At 39.6% G+C, this 19142-nt stretch overlaps 1 long non-coding RNA gene across 1 annotated transcript in view; it reads right to left on the bottom strand.

Moving 5' to 3' along the window:
* Positions 1 to 1571: 1571 nt before the first annotated feature.
* LOC138432879 (uncharacterized) overlaps positions 1572 to 19142 on the bottom strand; it is a 171995-nt gene continuing 154424 nt past the window's right edge. The window contains exon 4 of the long non-coding RNA XR_011254017.1: positions 1572 to 3175. This is a non-coding gene — a long non-coding RNA (uncharacterized lncRNA). The remainder of the gene's footprint in view (positions 3176 to 19142) is intronic.

Below are 19142 nucleotides of genomic sequence, written 5' to 3'. Positions count from 1 at the left end.
TCCAGGGGCTAGTGGAGGGTGGGGAGAAATGGAAAATTATTGTTCAAAGAATATAAAGTTTCACTTAAGCAAGGTGAGTACTTTCTAGAGATCAGCCATATAATAGTGACTATAGTTTGCTGTTTGCAAACTGAAAAATTTGTTAAAAGAATAGATCTCAAGCTAAGTGTTCTTACTACAAAAAGGAGAGGGCAGAGGAAATTTTTGGAGGTGATGTTCATTATCTTGATTGTGGTAATGGTTTTACAAGTATATGCTGAATGTTTGAGCCTATCATTCTGTTACATAAAATGTGCACAATTTTTTGTATATCAATTACACTTCAAACCTGTTAAAAATGCAACTTTTAATTATAACCTTCAAAGTTTTAGACATTTGGAAAAAAAGGAAGACATAAAGGCATTGAGTATTAGCAATGACTATTTTTGAGCAGTAGTTAATATTACTGGGCCCTATGCAGAGTACTTTAGGCAGAACACATTTTTAAAGCTGACAATAATCTTGTAAGTCAAGTATTTTTTATATTTTACAGGTAAGAACATCACCACTAAAGAAAATAATTTTATTCCTTTTCTAATTGCACACTTTTTAATGAACTTTTTAACAGATGAGTTCCAGAATCACCTTGGTTAGGAATGCTCAAACAGTAAGAAAATATGATGAAATTCTGTACCATTGGTATGTCAAAATCTATTTGGGATGAGGGAAGAAGCATCAAGTTGAAGAAAGTGTCCTCATCAACTAACACTAATAAATATTCTAAAAAGACATGTTGATAGCCACTTGAAAAAAAAAGTCTTTATCCTGTAGTTCTATGAATGCATTGATTTAATGATTTTACTGTTCCACTGAGTTTTTTATGCTTGGATACTTATAATGAAGATGTTTGTAAAGCAATGAAAAGAAACCTGTAGTCTGAGGAAAGGAATGGGAATGCTATAGCAGGAAAAAAGGGATGGTGTTCAGCTCTTTAAATGTGCCACTTAATCTTCAAAAACATTCTCTAATAAAGGTGCTATGACATCTACATTTTATGCAATCAGGAACTGTGCCATATAGAGTCAAATCTTCAACTTCATTTATTCTTCTTAAGCATCCCACAGGAGAGATGGCATCATTTTTACACATAAATGTCATGGGCTCTATGAGATTAAGTGACACATTCAAATTCTTGCAGAGCAAATGAGGTGGAGCTGGCATTAGAGTTTGTATTTTCCCAATCTTATACTTTTCATTGTATTCTTCTATCTAAAAACTAATAAGAGGTACCAGTAATAGTGACAAGAAAACAAAAATGGGTACCATATTACTCTCAGGGCTCCAGAACCTGACAGACCATTAACCATAGATAGTTGTTGACCATGGGCCAAGGCTCAAACAGGCTCTAATTACAGTTCTGCCATCATCTAGTTGAGTATCTTCATATTCCTCAACCTCAAGTTCATGATGAGTCAAGACCTCAAATAAGACAACCTCTTAGAATTTTAGATTTGATGGAGTGGGTGTGATGAGGCAGGAAGTCTTCTAACATCAGTTTACATCACTATCAGTAAAAGAAAGCAGTACGGAAGTAAGCATTAGACTCATTTATTCAAACCCCATCAAATCTACCTCTGGGACTTCCAGAATGTCTTACACAGAGATGTTCATTACAACATTAATTTTAAGAACAAAAATTTGGAAGCAAATTATTGGCCAGCAAATTCCCTCTTGCCATACATCTATTAATAGAATATATCCCTTTAGTAGAATACTACGTTGCATTTTAGAAATCTACTTGTGGAAATACCCAAGTTATGTTTCTAAGTGGAAATAAAAAAGTACAGTCGTTGTATAGAAGGAATGATGACAACCAAGTAAAAGTTCATGTCAAAAAAAGGACCTACGCATAATGCCCCTACTTAGAGACTGTTATAATTAACATTTTAATATGTTTTATCCATCTTTTTTTTCTTTGTATCTTTCTATATGTCACCTGAGATTCCTCAGATCTCATCATCTCCCACTTGTTGACTCATTTTGGAAGTGCTGCAAAATCTCAGCTGTGTTCACAATCCTGTCTTTCAGCTATTGTGGACCAAAAGAGCTCACTGTGCTCTCTGTTCCTAGCCCTTTGCTGATGTTTGATATCCATGAGGCCAATGAGTCACATCTTATGGTGGTACTGAACAGATAATCAAGGTAAATGTATTTTCAAGGATATTTAGCAAACCATCATCTTTAAAAATGTCTATTCAGGGCTGGGTTCCCTGGAGTAGAAATATGCCCTTTCTTCATCTTTTGCTGGCTCCCTCTCTCCAGATGGGCCTGGGAGCTTAGGCAAAGAGAGCAACACCTGAGAGAGACTGGGCCACCTTCTGGATGGGCCAACACAGCTGCACAACAAGCCAAGTGAGTCTGTGATGCCACCAACACTCCAGGAATAGTTTACTCTCCTTTGATTATATCCTTTTAACTGTGCCTTAGACCCCTGCTACTCAAAGTGTAGAGCATGGACTGGTAACTTCAGCATGATTTGGGAGCTTGTTGGAAATGCAAAAGTTCAAGCCCTATCCCAGCCATACTGAATCAAAACCTACAAGTGGTTCCTATGTACCTTGACATTTGAGAAGCACTATTTTAGACACTGGTTTAGACTGTTTCTCCGAGTCTTTTCCCTGCATTTCTTGGTAATAGAACATGCAGAAAATCCTATTCTAAACAAAATAGCTCCTCATTCCTCTCCATCTCTGAACTATACATGGTTTTGATTCAATTTCTGGCTCTATTTCCATACATTGCCAACTCATCTTCTTTGTAAGCCACAGGGATAGATAACTGTGGATATCCATTGATGGATGGCTCTGCCTTAGGTGTATGGTTTTGGACAAGTTATTCATTTGCTTTCTCTAAACTTAATTTTTAGAGATAGAGATAACCTGAAAAGCGAGGAATTGGAATTTTATCATTCTTCTGCTTCTAAGACAAAACTCCAGTAAGGAGATGTCAGTATTTCATAAATGAAAGCACCACTTGAGTGCAGGCTCAATTACCAGCACAGCTACAATCTGTTAATAGGGTATCATGGATGGACACCAGCTGGTTGGTGTTCTTTCACCATTTACCTTCATCTATCAACCATATCATTAGGTGAATTCACACTGCATCAACCATGTCCTCAGCACTTTGTGAGTCCCTGAAAAGGACAAAAAAAAAAAAGTAAGAAAACTAGAGATGCCACTGATGAGATTAGGTCAAAGCATTTCTGAATAAAGTGGAGAGATGATGGCATCTGATTCAGCTCCAGGGGTTGAGTCTGAGTTTTATATTTTTGTATATCTTTGTTTCTTAATTTTAGATTCTTAATTGTCTAGGTACCTAAAACTTTACATTTGTATTTAATTAACCCTTCTAATTCTCTTTAGAGGCTGAACATGATCACTAACCCAGACTTAGGGGAGCCAACTATGTTACTAAGAAAGAGAAAAAAATGTTCTGAGACTAACTCTAAGACAGGCAGATGAGAAATTAACACATGTACACAACTACCTACACTCATGTATGTGCAACACGCGTATGCACACCACATATCAATAAGTTGCCTAGATTACTGTGGGAGGATTTATTAATATTAACAAAGTGCCATTGTTCTTTCCCTGCCTTCATGGCCTGCCTCTCCATTACACCAACCTTCTTACAAGGAATTACTGTTGGAATATTTGGTGAGTAGAAATAATCCCAGAGAGAGTGAACTTTCTGGGACAATTCACTGGAGCTCAGGACACCATCCCACGAGGCTTTTCTTGTGAGATACTTTATTTGGGGTGTCTTGTTAAAGAAAACTGTTGCCTGGAGAATCCCATGGACAGAGGAGCCTGGCAGGTTGCAGTCCATAGGGTTGCACAGAGTCAGACATGACTGAAGTGACTTAGCATGCATACACATATGCCCTGATGAAGCAGCCACTAAGCTTATATTACTCTAGAAGAAAGAAAAGGAAGCTAGATAACACAGATAACATATTTTGAACAGTCTGTGCTAATTGTTTTACATATCATGTCTTCCTTAATCACAACAACCCTAAGAAGTAGATAATAATATCCTTATTTTATGAATAATATCCTTATTTTATGAATATGCTTATTTTAAGAATAAATTTTATAAAAATATCCTTATTTTATGAATAGTGAATAAAGATCAGGGTTTTACACACAACAGAATAGATTCAAATCAAAGGTTTTTATGGTAAATCCATAGGCAGTTTCCTCTGTATAGACACAGCTTCAAGAGCAAGTCCAAAGAGAGATTTGGATTCCAAAACTTAGATTCCAAGAAAGTTTTCTCTGGCTAGTATTTAGGAGCCACACATGACAGGGACCTTTGGAAAATTTTGAGATCCCTCTTGTTTCCTTGAAAAATCAATAGCTATGAAAGCTGCATGTCGATCTCTTCATGACACATTTTGTTCTTAGCATGACTTTTAGAGGGATATAATAATTTTCCATACATACAAAAGAACCAGCAGTGGAGCACTCAATTTAGAGATTTGTTCTTTCTGTTGTTGGTCAAAGGGTGTGACCTTCCTGTATCATCTGGTGAACATTCTCACCAGGATGCAGGTCTCTAATACCAATGCTGAGCTTTGTCCTGTTGTCTCACATTTCATGTCATAGTGATGAATAAAAATGGTGGCAGCTAAGAAAAGAACAGAATTATCAACAGAAATGTTATCATTGAGGGGAAATTAATAAGGAACTCATAATTCTTCATTCATTGAATTTATGAGCAGTGGGTCAGAAATCTGGGGAAAAAACAGCATCAAATAAATGCACTGTAAGAGAATTACCAGAAGGAAAAAGGATGAAAAGAATTGTGACCCATGAGAAAAGAATTAAAAGTGAAAAATCTAGATATGAACCCTAGATGCTACAACACAGCTGAGAGGTCTTGCATAAGTAACTTTGCTTCTCTGGGCTCAGTTTTCAACTGGAAAGTCAGCTGTGTGTTGGGCATGTTGATGATTTCTGAGATCCCTCTCCACTCTAAAATTTTGTGTTCTGTAGCTGTGCAGCAAGAGGTAGTTAAACACTGGCCTCTTCCCCTAGAAAAGCCTTGGGGTATTTTGCTCATTAAAGGGATTAGCTGTCCATTTGCAGGGATGTCTCTCCAATGAGGTAGGGACATAATGGCCCAACGCAGCTTTAGTTTTGATTCACTTTATAAAGTACATATCCAATTGCCTGGCAAGTTAAGCCAAGCACGTCTTCTCATGTGTTTTAGGAATCAAGGCATTTGGCTGATACAGAGAGCAAATGCCTCTTATTAATGTGTGACAAATCCATATGGAGGAAAAACACTCTTTCTTTTCTCCCATATGGCACAGCTGAGTAAGGCTAGCTTTTCTGGTCTTGAAATGGTTCCATGAACCAGGTGAGTAGTTTATTTCACAGGCTGGTGACAATCCAGTATGTCTCTCCCATGGAGCTGGGAAGGGATGAGAATTCCTCCATTGTAGCCCAGGGCTGTCGGCAAGGTCTGTGACATGGGTCATCAGATCCTTTGTCAAGATGTCAGGTAAGTGAATTGCTGTGAGGTAGAAAAGAGGGCAATCTCATACCAGCTTGAATCCCTGACCTGAAATGTCCTTGAACCTCTAGATTTTTACAGTTTGGGTCAAGCAACTTTTACCTTTGAAAACCCTCAATCCCCTACAATCCCAATTCAGCGAGTATGATAAGATCTTTGGGGGAGAGAGAGTAAGGGGTAGACAGCTATCTAACCTATCTTTACACTAGGTCTAAAAGATTAGACTCAATGGTTTTTCGTTTTAACCTCATGTTTATCCTTTGCAAGACATGATGAATTAACTGTTTACTTTCTCTGACATTTAGGGTACAGACAAAAAAGAAATAGAGACGATTTCATTGACTATATATGAAGAATAATGCAAACAACAGCAGTAACAAAAATCCAACTCAATCAGTATCTTTAAAATAATTCTACCTCTTTAAAAGAGTGAGAGATAATGCTGGAAACACATATAAGTCATGTCCTCTTCCTTCCATTTAAGTCAACATGGACTAGAAAGGGGTGACGACTTTCATTGTCCCTGCTGCTGCCGCTAAGTCACTTTAGTCATATCCGACTCTGTGCAACCCTACTATTTGGCATAACAAAATCAACCTTTTATCTTTCATGAGTAATCTTCTACTTTAATAAATAGTTATTCCTTTATTAAGTATATTAATTAGTATGTTAATATACTCATTATATGTCGTATAACTTGAGTCAAACAAAAGGTGAATATTTTTCTCTAACACGTAAATTTCCATCATATACAATTAAGCATGAATGTAAAAGGTTTGCTAAAAACAAAAATCATTTAAGTGATAGGATGTCAGATTTAGAAAAAAACATCAAAGATCGTACTACAGTCTAGAAAATCAGAACCAGGTAAGTTATTAGAATGGGTTTGGATAAACATACACTTGCACACATTTGCACACACACGTTCACATACAGTTCGATTTCCTAGAAAGATTGATGTTAGGTATGAACTTCTTATGTACTGAGAAGGTTCCATATTGAACATTAAAGGACTTCTTAACTATGAGAATAATTTGAATAGTCAAAAGAAGCTGTTTAATCTTTCTTGGATATATTTGTGAGCTCTTTGCATTCTAAAACTCTAACATTTTTTATTGAGGATCATCTAGTTCAATGGAGAAATTCCCTTGTAAAGTTTTCGTATCAAATTAACCCACCTTTCCCAAATTGTTTCAAGGAATGGAAACTTAACCACAGATATAATCCAGAGTTATAGATTTGCAACTACTTAAGCCGAAGTATTGATGCTTTTGAACTGTGGTGCTGGAGAAGACTCTTGCAAGTCCCTTGGACTACAAGGAGATCCAACCAGTCCATCCTAAAGGAGACCAGTCCTGGGTGTTCATTGGAAGGACTGATGCTGATGCTGAAATGTCATACTTTGGCCACCTCATGCGAAGATTTGACTCATTGGAAAAGACCCTGATGCTGGGAGGAATTGGGGGCAGGAGGAGAAGGGGACGACAGAGGATCAGATGGCTGGATGGCATCACTGCCTCAATGGATGTGAGTCTGAGTGAACTCCGGGAGATGGTGATGGACAGGGAGGCCTGGCGTGCTGCTATTCATGGGGTTGCAAAGAGTCGGACACGACTGAGTGACTGAACTGAACTGAACTGAAAAGTTCTTATAGTAAACCAATATCTATAATCTTCTCTTGTGTTCCTCTGGAGATGTGTATAATATTTGAACTCTTCATATGACAAATCTTTATATTTATCAGGTTGCTTTTTATGTCTCTCATAGTTTTTCTTATAATAATTTCTTTCAGATTAAGCATACCAAATTATCTGAAATAAATGAATAAGCGTAACAGTAAATGGAAAAAAATGACAGATACTACCAGATTGGTGAAGGGATTTCAATCAACATTTACTAGTCATTTATGATGTTTCCACAGTGTACTAAGTTCAAAGATTCATTTTAAAGTCCAACACACACCCCAAAGTGTTCTTAGCTCAGAGTAAAATGGATTTACCAACATTTATTGTGCTTTGCAGGAAGAGGGCAATATTACTGAGGAGTATTCCCTGGTGGCTCAGATGTTAAAAATCTGCCTGCAATGCAGGAGGCCTGGGTTAGGTCCCTAGGTTGGGAAGATCTCTTGGAGAAGGGAATGGCTGCCCACTCTGGTATTCTGGCCTGGAGAATTCCTCAGGGAGAGGAGCCTAGCAGGCTACAGTCCATGGGGTCGCAAAGAGTCAGACACGACTGAGTGACTCTCACATGCACACAGAAGACAAAAGCATGAGTTAACAACGGCCTTCTCTAAGTCTGTAATTCCACAAATAGCTCTTACTTTTACAAAAGAGTTTAAATTCTTAGTTTGAAAGCCACAAGAGGGCACTAGACTACTACATGGACCTAACTCTACTTCTCATCCAAAGTATAAAGCAAGGGTCAGCGTTGACATTACACTGACTCAGGCAATTATAGATGGGTGCCTCAGTTGCATGCCCTAAGCCTGTATGTGAGACACGGTAGGTAATCATGAATGATGTACAGAGAAATTGCCTATGAAACAAGTATTCAGATATTAAGCTTGGGTCACACTAAACATAATAGAATTCACATGCAATTTTTAAAAAATAAAAAAGAAGTCTACCCCCAATGTTCCAAGAAAAGGTAAGGTGGTTATTTAGGCTGTGAGTTCTGAAGGCAACATGGGTAATAGGGTGATCATCAGGGGCACAGCAGGAGTTAGACAGATGTGAGACTTCCACACCTAATTTTGAAAAGCCTGACATCTGACAAGGTTCATGTTTGGCCCAAGATTTTCTCCAGACTGTGAGATTTACACAGAGGATCACCCAAGATATTGTTTCTGCTTCAGAAACACTCTGTTCAGTTCAGTTCAGTTCAGTTGCTCAGTCGTGTCCAACTCTTTGCGACCTCATAAATCGCAGCACGCCAGGCCTCCCTGTCCATCACCAACTCCTGGAGTTCGCTCAAACTCATGTCCATTGAGTCAGTGATGCCATCCAGCCATCTCATCCTCTGTCGTCCCCTTCTCCTCCTGCCCCCAATCCCTCCCAGCATCAGGGTCTTTTCCGATGAGTCAACTCTTCGCATGAGGTGGCCAAAGTACTGGAATTTCAGCTTTAGCATCAGTCCTTCCAAAGAACACCCAGGGCTGATATCCTTTAGAATGGACTGGTTGGATCTCCTTGCAGTCCAAGGGACTCTCAAGAGTCTTCCTCAACACTACAGTTCAAAAGCATCAATTCTTTGGCTATCAGCTTTCTTCACAGTCCAACTGTCACATCCATACATGACTACCGGAAAAACCATAGCCTTAACTAGATGGACCTTTGTTGGCAAAGTAATGTCTCTGCTTTTGAATATGCTATCTAGGTAGGTCATAACTTTCCTTTCAAGGAGTAAGTGTCTTTTAATTTCATGGCTGCAATCACCATCTGCAGTGATTTTGGAGCCCCCCAAAATAAACTCTGACACTGTTTCCACTGTTTCCCCATCTATTTGCCATGAAGTGATAGGACCAGATGCCATGATGTTTGTTTTCTGAATGTTGAGCTTTAAGCCAACTTTTTCACTCTCCTCTTTCACTTTCATCAAGAAACACTCTGTACTTCACCATATTTCAGGAAGACTAGTCTCAGGCTTGAGGTACACTGAAAAGCCTCTCACAAATACAAAAAGAGTTTATACCATGCCATCACTCCATTTGAAAAAGGCAAAACAACCCACCCAGTTAAGAGGCTGGTTACTCTGGGTACATTAAGCCACAGACTGTCTGGATCTATGAAGAAGTGTCTACAAAACAATCAATTAAGTTAACTCAGCCAAAAGTGAATCAACACATGGAAAGTTGTCAGTCAAGTATGTTGCTTGGAATCACAGAAATCAAAGGGCTGAAGGGTTTGAATTTTTCACTTCTCAACAATAATGTTGAATATTGTGTGGAAAATGACTCCTTTGGTATCATAATTATGCATAAGACATCCTTAGATGATAGATAGATAGAAGACAGATACAGAGATTGATACATTATTTTAATGAGTTACTTTAACTCAGATTGTTTTACAGAAATGAATTACTTGATTGGTTAAATCCAAGCTTCTTGCTACAATACAGCAGGGCAGATGGGAGAGGGTCATTTTTCTGAGGCAGAGTTTAGTTCTTTGGAAGCAGTGAACACCTACAATAGCAATTAATCCTTGTGAAAGAAGTTTCTAGCCACAGAAGTGGTTTTTAGCAGATCTGCTTGAAATCACTAAGGAGGACCCTCTCCTCTTTCTCATCACTTTTTAGTTTACCTACATGCGGAGTTCTGGATGCATGACTTTCACTTTTTATTATGCCAGAACCTTCTGATTTTGATCCTCTTACTTCTGGGGTCCTTCTAACAGTTGACCCAGTCTCTGTGGCTCCTTTACTCCATCATGGACCAGTGAGAACTCCTACTTTTTGCTTTCTAGTTTCTTCCCAACTGTTATTCCTAGGAACCTTGCTTTCCCTGGAACTGATCTATCTATGCCATTGCCTCAGTTTTTAGGTCTTTTTAGCATCAGGTATATTGAGTCTGTGAAGGACATCTTGGCTACTTGACTTGGCTTTGCTGAACTTGTGTGCTTGGCTTCTATCTTTTAAGTCATACTTTTTCTCATGATTTTTTATTTTGCTGAAGTTCTGGCCACCAGTTGCTGCATATTCTGTTTCTTGACTCTTGGTAGCTTAACATGGCACTTGAAATTCTATCTTGACTCCTTCAGGTTTGTTTTCAGAGCTCTACCCAAAAATTGATGGTGGCCATCCCTTTTGCAAGGCTCCATTCCCAGCAGAGACCTCATTTTCTGGCATAGTCCCCAGCATTACAGGGGAGGTGAGTTCAGAAGAAACTGTCCCGGGACCTTCTCTCTGCATTTTTTTCCCCTATGGTGGGACTTTGAGGCTGCCTTTCTGGCCTGTCTTCCCTGTTACCAAACAAACACTTTTTAAAATTAGGAAATGAAAATGATAGTTCTGTTCCAAGCCAGGAGTTCATCTAGTGTGCTCCAGGAAAAGGATGATTAATGGAGCTAAGGCTTTATGCCTGAGCCAGGGGGTGGCAACTTGTGGGGAGTAACTCAGATGTGCCAACCCAGCCATAGCCTTGGATCAGGTGAACTGCCTGGCCTTAGGCCTACTGGAGGCCCTTAAAGTTAAACAGTGGCCCTGGCAGAAAATGTGTCCCAGTAAGGGCTGGTGACACGCATGGCCCAAAGGAACATGGCAATTTTCCGATTTTTTGGTTTGTATGGAGAACCAACCTAGACAACCCTGGCCTACAGAAACTTGTCAGATGCTAGAATATCCAGACTGGTTGTCCAGGCCACCTAAATTATATGGATAATAACAAAGATTTCCTTTTGCTGAATGTCATGTGGACTCATTCCAAAGTCCTGTTTGGGTCTGAGGCCCTGTGTGTAATAGTCCTTCACCAGAAGGGTGAAAAAGAAAGAAAAATGTAGGGAATTTGAATCCTACTTTGTCAAGAGCTCAGAACTGAGAGTAGCAAAATTCTGTATGGTCTTGATTGAGCAGTGGTTTTCCACTTCTCTCAAAGTTGAAATCGCCATGACTGTATGAAATACTCTAAAGTTGCATGCACACAACTTCATTTCACCTGAGGTGTGGATTTTGCCAAAGACTTATGGCATAAGCCCTCAGATCATTCTGTTTTAATGTCAGGTGGTACCTAGGAGTTCATGGTCATGATCCGTGATAATGACCACCCTTTCTCCATCTCTGCCTGTCAAGTTCTTATGCACTATTCCCAACCCAAATGCTATTTCTTCCGTGGGATCTCACCTGCGTCCTCTCTTATCCTTCTGCCCCTCTAGCAATTGGTATGGCTTTCTTTGATTAATTTGCTAAGTCTTATCTTACCATGTAAATTTATTTAGTTTCTTTCACTAAAAAAAATAAAATAAAATTATCCTCACTGTGACCTCGGCAAAAATAAAATTCAAAGAAATTTTCAAAAATAAAACCCTTATCCTTTACTCTCTCCTCTCAAGAGGAGAGAACTGCAGTTCTTATTCATCACAAGGAAGGTGAGTAGGAGGATCAAAGAAATGATATTAAGATTTGAATGACACCCTGAAAATAAAACCAATTGTGATTGCTTTAAAAGGCATGATCTCATTCGATTCCTACATGAGTCTCATTCCTCTTTGGTAAAATGGGGATTGTAACGATGAGACCTGAAGGAAGAGGTAAAATTACTCAGCATATAAATGAGGAGATTGCAATCTGGCCTGGAATTTGTCCGTTCCTTTCTCTCTACCATGTTGCGTCCCAGGATACCTCAGCATCCTTAAGGACAAAGATCTGGAGGAAACACAAAGGGACTTCTATTTTCATCTTTCAGTTCTAACAAGATGAGGATCAGCAGGCAGACAGATGCACAGGGGAATAATGGCTCTGCCCTCTCTACTGGGCCCCCTCCCCCTGCCTTTATCCCCACTCATGGTGACCTTGGCAGAACAAGCTTGCTCTGTAATGACCACTTCGTCAGCAGGGGCTGTGTATTTAGTAGCAGGAAATATAAGCTTTTGTGGTCAGTGTGACGTCACCCCACCCACTGAACAGGCCTTTATAATCTGACCACAAAAAGGCTTGAAAGGGATAGACACATACACACAGAGCAAGAGGCGATAGCACTGTCAACAGTTGTCTGTGCAGTGAAAGGAGCATTGTGTCTTCCAAATGCTTCCCAAAGCCTGATGTTTGGTCTGCTGTAGACAAAATACCTGGAGATATATGGCGTCTTTGCTTTGCAGTTGAGTGTCTCAACTCATCTGTCTTCCTTCTCCTCTCTCCTTTCCTTCTCTCCTTCTCTCATCATCTCCCTTCCTTATTCCCTTCATACTTCTGCTTTCCTTCCCTTCTTTTTTCCCCTTTAACCCTCCCTTTATCTAAAATATGCAAATATATATATTTTAAATTCTTTTAGTTGCTTTGCAACATTTAGATGTAAGGCAGACTCACACACACAAACATACCACATTTCAATTGTATTTTTCTTCTCCTGGATACTTCACTGTTAGAGAGAAAAGAAAAGAGAGAGCCAGATAGAGAGAGAGTAGCAGAGACAAAAGAGATATATAAAAAGTGTAGCTGACATATTAATGCAAATATTAAAATTTCCTTCCCATGAATGTTGGTTTTCAAACTTATTTTTATGGAAGTAAAGAACATGTTTTGTAGAGCTAAATGACCCAGTACCTTTTAGTGTCATGGTGTGCAAGTTCAAGTTTACCTTTTGTTTTCACTTATTTTAGGAGAAGAAATGGCACAACAAAGATCAATATAGATACTAAACCTCCAAAAGCAGACAACCTGAGAAAGGAGGATAGAAAAAAACTGTCTATACAATATATCCACATTAGCTTTTTCCTTATTTGAAGCTAGAGACACTCTGTCAGAGACTGAGAGAGACAGAGAGAGGAAGTCTGGGAGGTGATGGCAGATGTGTCTGACCTCTGAGTTAAGGCTGATTGAAAAGTGTGGCTTCCTATGATTTGTGCTGCTGTGGGAACTCACTCCTGGGGCTCTGAGCTCTCCTCTGAGGCCCAGGTAGCAGGAAACACCTGCTTTACTTCTCTGCTGAATCTTCCCCTGAGACCCTCCTCCCTGCTCTGCAGGGCACAAATAGACAAGCAGGTTTTCCACATGTCCCGATCTTCCTTGAGAGAGGAAATCTGGAACCATATATTAGTAAGTGATACACCTTGATGGCTTCCTTACCACTTACTCTATTCCTTTTTATTCTCTTCTAATTGACTTCTATTATTGCTTCCTCAACCCAGCTTTTTTCCCTCCTTGTACTAATAATATTTTTTCTCCCAGAATAAACTAGGCATAAGAAGTCTATCCATAAAAGTTGATAAACAAGTGTGTATTATGTTCATCAGAATTTATCATTTGGGGTTTGGCCATTCTCCTCTCCATACCAAAAGGGGAAGCAAATGGAATTCCACTTTGGAAAGGCATGAAAAACAGATGCAAATATGCATCACATCAAGATAGCAGCCTTTAAATAGCCTCCCAGCCAGAGGCACTGCACAATTAGCAGCTTCTTAGAGTCACAATTATCCACCCCAGAAAACATCAGCCAAAATGCCATCTACATAACTGGACAAAGAATATCAAATTTTTCTTTAAGTAAAAAATTATGAAATCCAAGAAATTTTCATCAGGCTTACAAAGACCTCTGAGGGTTGCCATGTCTAGTTCATTTTCTCCAAAGAGGAAAACATCTATGGCAATGTTTGTAACACTGATTTCTCCTCCTTTCTTCTTTCGTCTATCCTCTAGTGAAAAGAACTCTTGGGTAGAAAAGAGAAAATAGCAGAGAAAGTTTAAAAAAGTAATTTTTTAAACTATTTTTTCATAGAAAGGACTCGCTGATAACAAATCTCAGTCAATTTAGAAATTTATTTTGCTTTATGAGAAAGGAAGATTGATATCCTGGAAACACAAGTGATCTGAGTCAATAATTTTACTGAGTCACTGGAAAAATCAGAGGTATAACCATGAGAACTTGATGAGTCACTTCCTTTCTCCAGAGAGTTTAATCTGTAAAATGGGAGGGTTAAACTTAAGAATTTCTGAGGTTGCTTCTACCTATGTTTTATAATTTATGTGACAGAACAGAGGGGACTGTCTTCTCTAAATTTTTCTTAGAAATCAAGCAGAAATGGGAAACTTTCACATAAGGAAATAGACAAGGGAATAAAAAAAGAATTCACAAAATAAAAAGGTAAAATAAAAAGGTCAGTGAATGTGTGTAATGGATGTTCAACTGCACTGATGATCAAAGAAATTTAAATTAAAAAGTGATCTCTCATGATTACTTCTGAGCCTGGTCAAAAGGGAAAAGATGAATTTTTCACAATTTATCATAGCATTGTTTATCATAGAAGAACACTGGAAAGAGAAACAATGTATATGCTTTATTATGTTATATCCATTTATTGGACAACTCTCATCTATTAAAAATGATGATTTGAATCTATACATCTTAACAGCTACCACACAATGCAAAAAAAAAAAAAAGAGAAAGTTATCAGAAAGGTATAGCATTACTCAACTTAAGGAAAATGTACGTATATATGAGTGCAGGTGCACAGGAAAAAATCTGAATGGACAACCTCACAGTATTAACAGTAGTTATTGCATGCTTTTGAAATCATTATATGGTAATTTTCTTTACATGTTTCCATATTGTTGGGATGTTTCACAGTGAATGTATGTCACTTTTATAATCAACAAATTTTATCTCCATTTGGGAATACTATATAGCTAATAAAGTGCTATGAGCATGCTGCACATAGGAGAATACTGTATAAAAACTAGAAACTAGTGCTTTTTAGGCAGCAGATGGAAAGGGAGATTCTAAACCTGTTCTGTTCATTCAGAGCACCAGAATTTTGGATACAATTATCTTGTCCTTTGGGTTTCAGATACTTCTTTTGAAAGTTGTTTATATTTTCTGAGCCTCACTTTCTTCATCTATAAAATAAGGGTAGTAATTTTCACCTTGCAAGGTAGTTGCAATAATTCAATGAAATAACACCTATATATTGTTTAGACAGAGACCAATGAATATCAGTTATTCAAATTACACAAAATTAATACATTTATACTGTAGCAAACAGTAATTCCTGAACCCCACTGGAATAATGTGTCTATAAGTCACTTGTAATTGTGTGTTAACTACCAAGATCAGTCATTAATAGGATGTTCCTAAAAGGATAGTGGTGAAAACTTTGGCCTTGAGTGACTTGACTTCCTTCAATGGAGAGTCTCCTGAATTTTCTAATGCGCAGCCTCCATGTCCTGCTTAGCCAGCTGGCCAGATAGCGATATATATGGAGCTCCAAATATTAGCCAACCTTGACCTAGAGGGGTATGAAGAGGAAACAAAGAAATTCAAATTCTGCCTCCAATATGCTTACAACATAGTGAGGAAACAAGCCAATCTTCACAAAATGCAGTGTGAGAAAACACTACACGCGCAACAAAACATACAGACCTAAAAGCTAGAGAAGTTTACGTAATTCACTCTGTAGGTGGAGGTTTCAGAGAAACTGTGGTACCAGAGGAATTTTTAAACAGGAATTTTCTACAAAGAAGATACAGGGAAGGGAATTCCAGGCAGGAAACAGGCAAAGGCACTGGAAGGTCATACCCGGGAGACACCAGGCATTTTCGCAAAGAAGGTGGCATGGCCAATACAGAAATGTGTGCTGGGACTTAGAATGAGACAGAGCTGGAGAAGCCCCAAGGCCGTTGAGGGAGGGGGCTCATCAGTCAAGCAGAGGGGTGGAAACTTTATCCTGGGATCCGCAGGACATGACTAAGAAGTTTGAGATAAGAAATTATCCATCTTGATCTCAAATCTGGTGTGGTCACTTCCCAGTGGGATCCACCAAAAGAGGGTAAACACAAAAGCAGGAAGCGCTGGGAGGATTTCGCTGAGGTGCTATTCAGAGACGATGAAGGCTTGAACCAAGGCAGGAAGAGAGGATAGCGAGGGGCTGGTGAGTCCCAGTAACGGAACTAATGTGGGAAATGAGAGTTTCTCTATTAGCTCAACCATTGGCTGGCTATTAGATTTGGGCAACAAAGCATTAACATCCCTGAAGCTCTGATATTTCAGCTTTAAAACAAGGGAGTGTGGGGTACGGACTAAGTCAACCTACATAGCTCATCTGGTTATAGAAGTGGGACATTAAGATATGTGAACAGATCATCTTGGCTATTCTAGTGAGGTCCATTAGCTAAAAATGGGGTGGCGGGGGTGGGGAGAAGCAAGAGAGGTGCGGGAGGGACTGAGCTGAGTCTTTGCCAGAGGAGGGAGTGGGGACAAAATGAAGAGAAGTTTCTCTCTCCAGAGAGAAGGGCGGGCCAGGTGGTGTTGGAGTCCTTAGTGACCTCACTTTCAATGACCTGAGACTGGAAGGGTCAGGAAGATGAGTTTAAGAACAAGCTGAGAAAATATGATACCACAAGAGAGAGCCGGGAAAGAGCAGTCACCAGCAGAAAACTCTGGCACCTAATCCCTACCAGCAAAACAAGCCAGCTTAGGAGCTGGCAGAGCCCTTACAGGCTGGGCTCAAAGCAAGCAAGCAGGCTGGGACGAAGAGGAGCAAAGAAGGAGTCCTGCTCAGCCAGTAGCATGCACATGGCAGGACTCTTTATTTTTCTCCAGTGCATCCCACACATGTTCCTTGACCTGCCCTCCCAACCCTATCCAGGCTACTCCACCTGCCTAACAACCTGGGCTGGAAATCAGGGGAGAGGTTGGCCATGGGCAGAGAGCTATATCACTGAATCCTGTGGCACTTATCTGTAGAATGGAGATGATCCACACCCTGCCTTGCTTACAGAGTTTCCTTAAAGAGCAACTGCAGTAATGCAAAAATGCCTCATAATTTAAAAAAAATACTCTAGGATTTAAGTATGAGCATCATCATATCAGACCCTAAATAACTTTAATTTAGAGTTCTCTTTAAGGCCAGGATAAGCTAAAATTTTAAAAGGTCAGGATATCTGGTTTTATTTGGATTCCTTACCAATATTCCCTGGATATCTTAGCTGGTACTGGTTTATAAAGTATTACAAATTCTTATTAAAGATTATAAGAAATTTATAAAATGAGAAATCTACTAACTCAACTAGGAAATAGCCCACACCTGAAATTAATTGCATCTTTACGTATCTTTCTGTTGTCTGGAAAAGTCTGCAGACAAATATGGTTTTGCACAGAGTCCTTTACTTAAAAATAGCAAGCAAGGATTCTGCTCCCAGCCTGGCTGCTCTGTACCCTCTGAGCTTTGATTTCCAAGGAGAGGAAATTGGTCTGAAAAATCGCTACCACACACGTGATTCTGAGCATGTACTTCTTTATTGAGTACTTCCAGGATTTCTCAGCTATTAGGAACTTATAAGCAGTGGAAGGAGGCCATTAATAGTGTGTACTTGTAGTCTCTACCTCGAATATCTTTGGGTAGTTGAGGCAGTAAAATGTAAATACGCAGATACAGAAACAGAAAATTAACGATAATCTCTTCCATCTCCTACTCCAAGCAGGTATTTGATGTATTTGCATATTATGGCATACACAGATTCAAAAGTAATCTGTGAAGTGGGAAGGAACTGGCAGTGGAGGGGGAGGGTTTGCTTATGCCTTTGACAGAGAGAAAGACACTGAAGTCTCCCAAGATGAGTGATGAGCTAGAATAGAGGCTGAGGTCTCTTGGCCCCCAGTACATATGGATGCTGCGGCATTACTGAAAAGCCCATAGTGTGTTGAAGACAAATGGGCCCATATCAGTGTCTTCCTCCTGCCTGGGTGACTTTGGGTGAGATGCAATCTAATATGCCCATTTCACAGATAAGTCAGTGGGCTTAGGTGGGGTAGTGGTGAGCATTTAAAAAAATTTTAATTGGAGGATTATTGCTTTACAATATTGTGTTGGTTTCTGCTGTACAATAACGTGAATCAACAGTAACTATTCAGTTCAGTTCAGTTCAATTCAATCACTCAGTCGTGTCCAACTCTTTGCGACCCCATGAATCGCAGCACACCAGGCCTCCCTGTCCACCACCAACTCCCAGAGTTCACTCAAACTCATATGCATCGAGTTGGCGATGCCATCCAGCCATCTCATCCTCTGTCGTCCCCTTCTCCTCCTGCCCCCAATCCCTCCCAGCATCAGAGTCTTTTCCAATGAGTCAACTCTTCGCATGAGGTGACCAAAGTATTGGAGTATCAGCTTCAGCATCAGTCCTTCCAATAAACACCCAGGACTGATCTCCTTTAGAATGGACTGGTTGGATCTCCTTGCAGTCCAAGGGACTCTCAAGAGTCTTCTCCAACACCACAATTCAAAAGCATCAATTCTTCAGCGCTCAGCTTTCTTCACAGTCCAACTCTCACATCCATACATGACCACTGGAAAAACCATAGCCTTGACTAGACGGACCTTTGTTGGCAAAGTAATATCTCTGCTTTTGAATATGCTATCTAGTTTGGTCATAACTTTCCTCCCAAGGAGTAAGTGTCTTTTAATTTCATGGCTGCAGTCACCATCTGCAGTGATTTTGGAGCCCAAAACAATAAACTCTGATACTGTTTCCACTGCATCCCCATCTATTTCCCATGAAGTGATAGGACCAGATCCCATGATCTTAGTTTCCTGAATGTTGAGCTTTAAGCCAACTTTTTCACTCTCCTCTTTCACTTTCATCAAGAAGCTTTTTAGATCGTCTTCACTTTTGGCCATATGGGTGGTGTCATCTGCATATCTGAGGTTATTGAGATTTCTCCCTGCAATCTTGATTCCAGCTTGTGCTTCTTCCAGTCCAGCATTTCTCATGATGTACTCTGCATGTAAGTTAAATAAGCAGGGTGACAATATACAGCCTTGACGTACTCCTTTTCCTATTTGGAACCAGTCAGTTTTTCCATGTCCAGCTCTAACTGGTGCTTCCTGACCTGCAAATAGGTTTCTCAAGAGACAGGTCAGGTGGTCTGGTATTCC

Source organism: Ovis canadensis, chromosome 2 (genome assembly GCF_042477335.2).
Source record: "Ovis canadensis isolate MfBH-ARS-UI-01 breed Bighorn chromosome 2, ARS-UI_OviCan_v2, whole genome shotgun sequence".
In the NCBI taxonomy this organism is placed as follows: Eukaryota; Metazoa; Chordata; class Mammalia; order Artiodactyla; family Bovidae; genus Ovis; species Ovis canadensis.
Note: the sequence above shows the minus strand (reverse complement) of the source record. Positions and strands in the feature narration are given on the sequence as shown.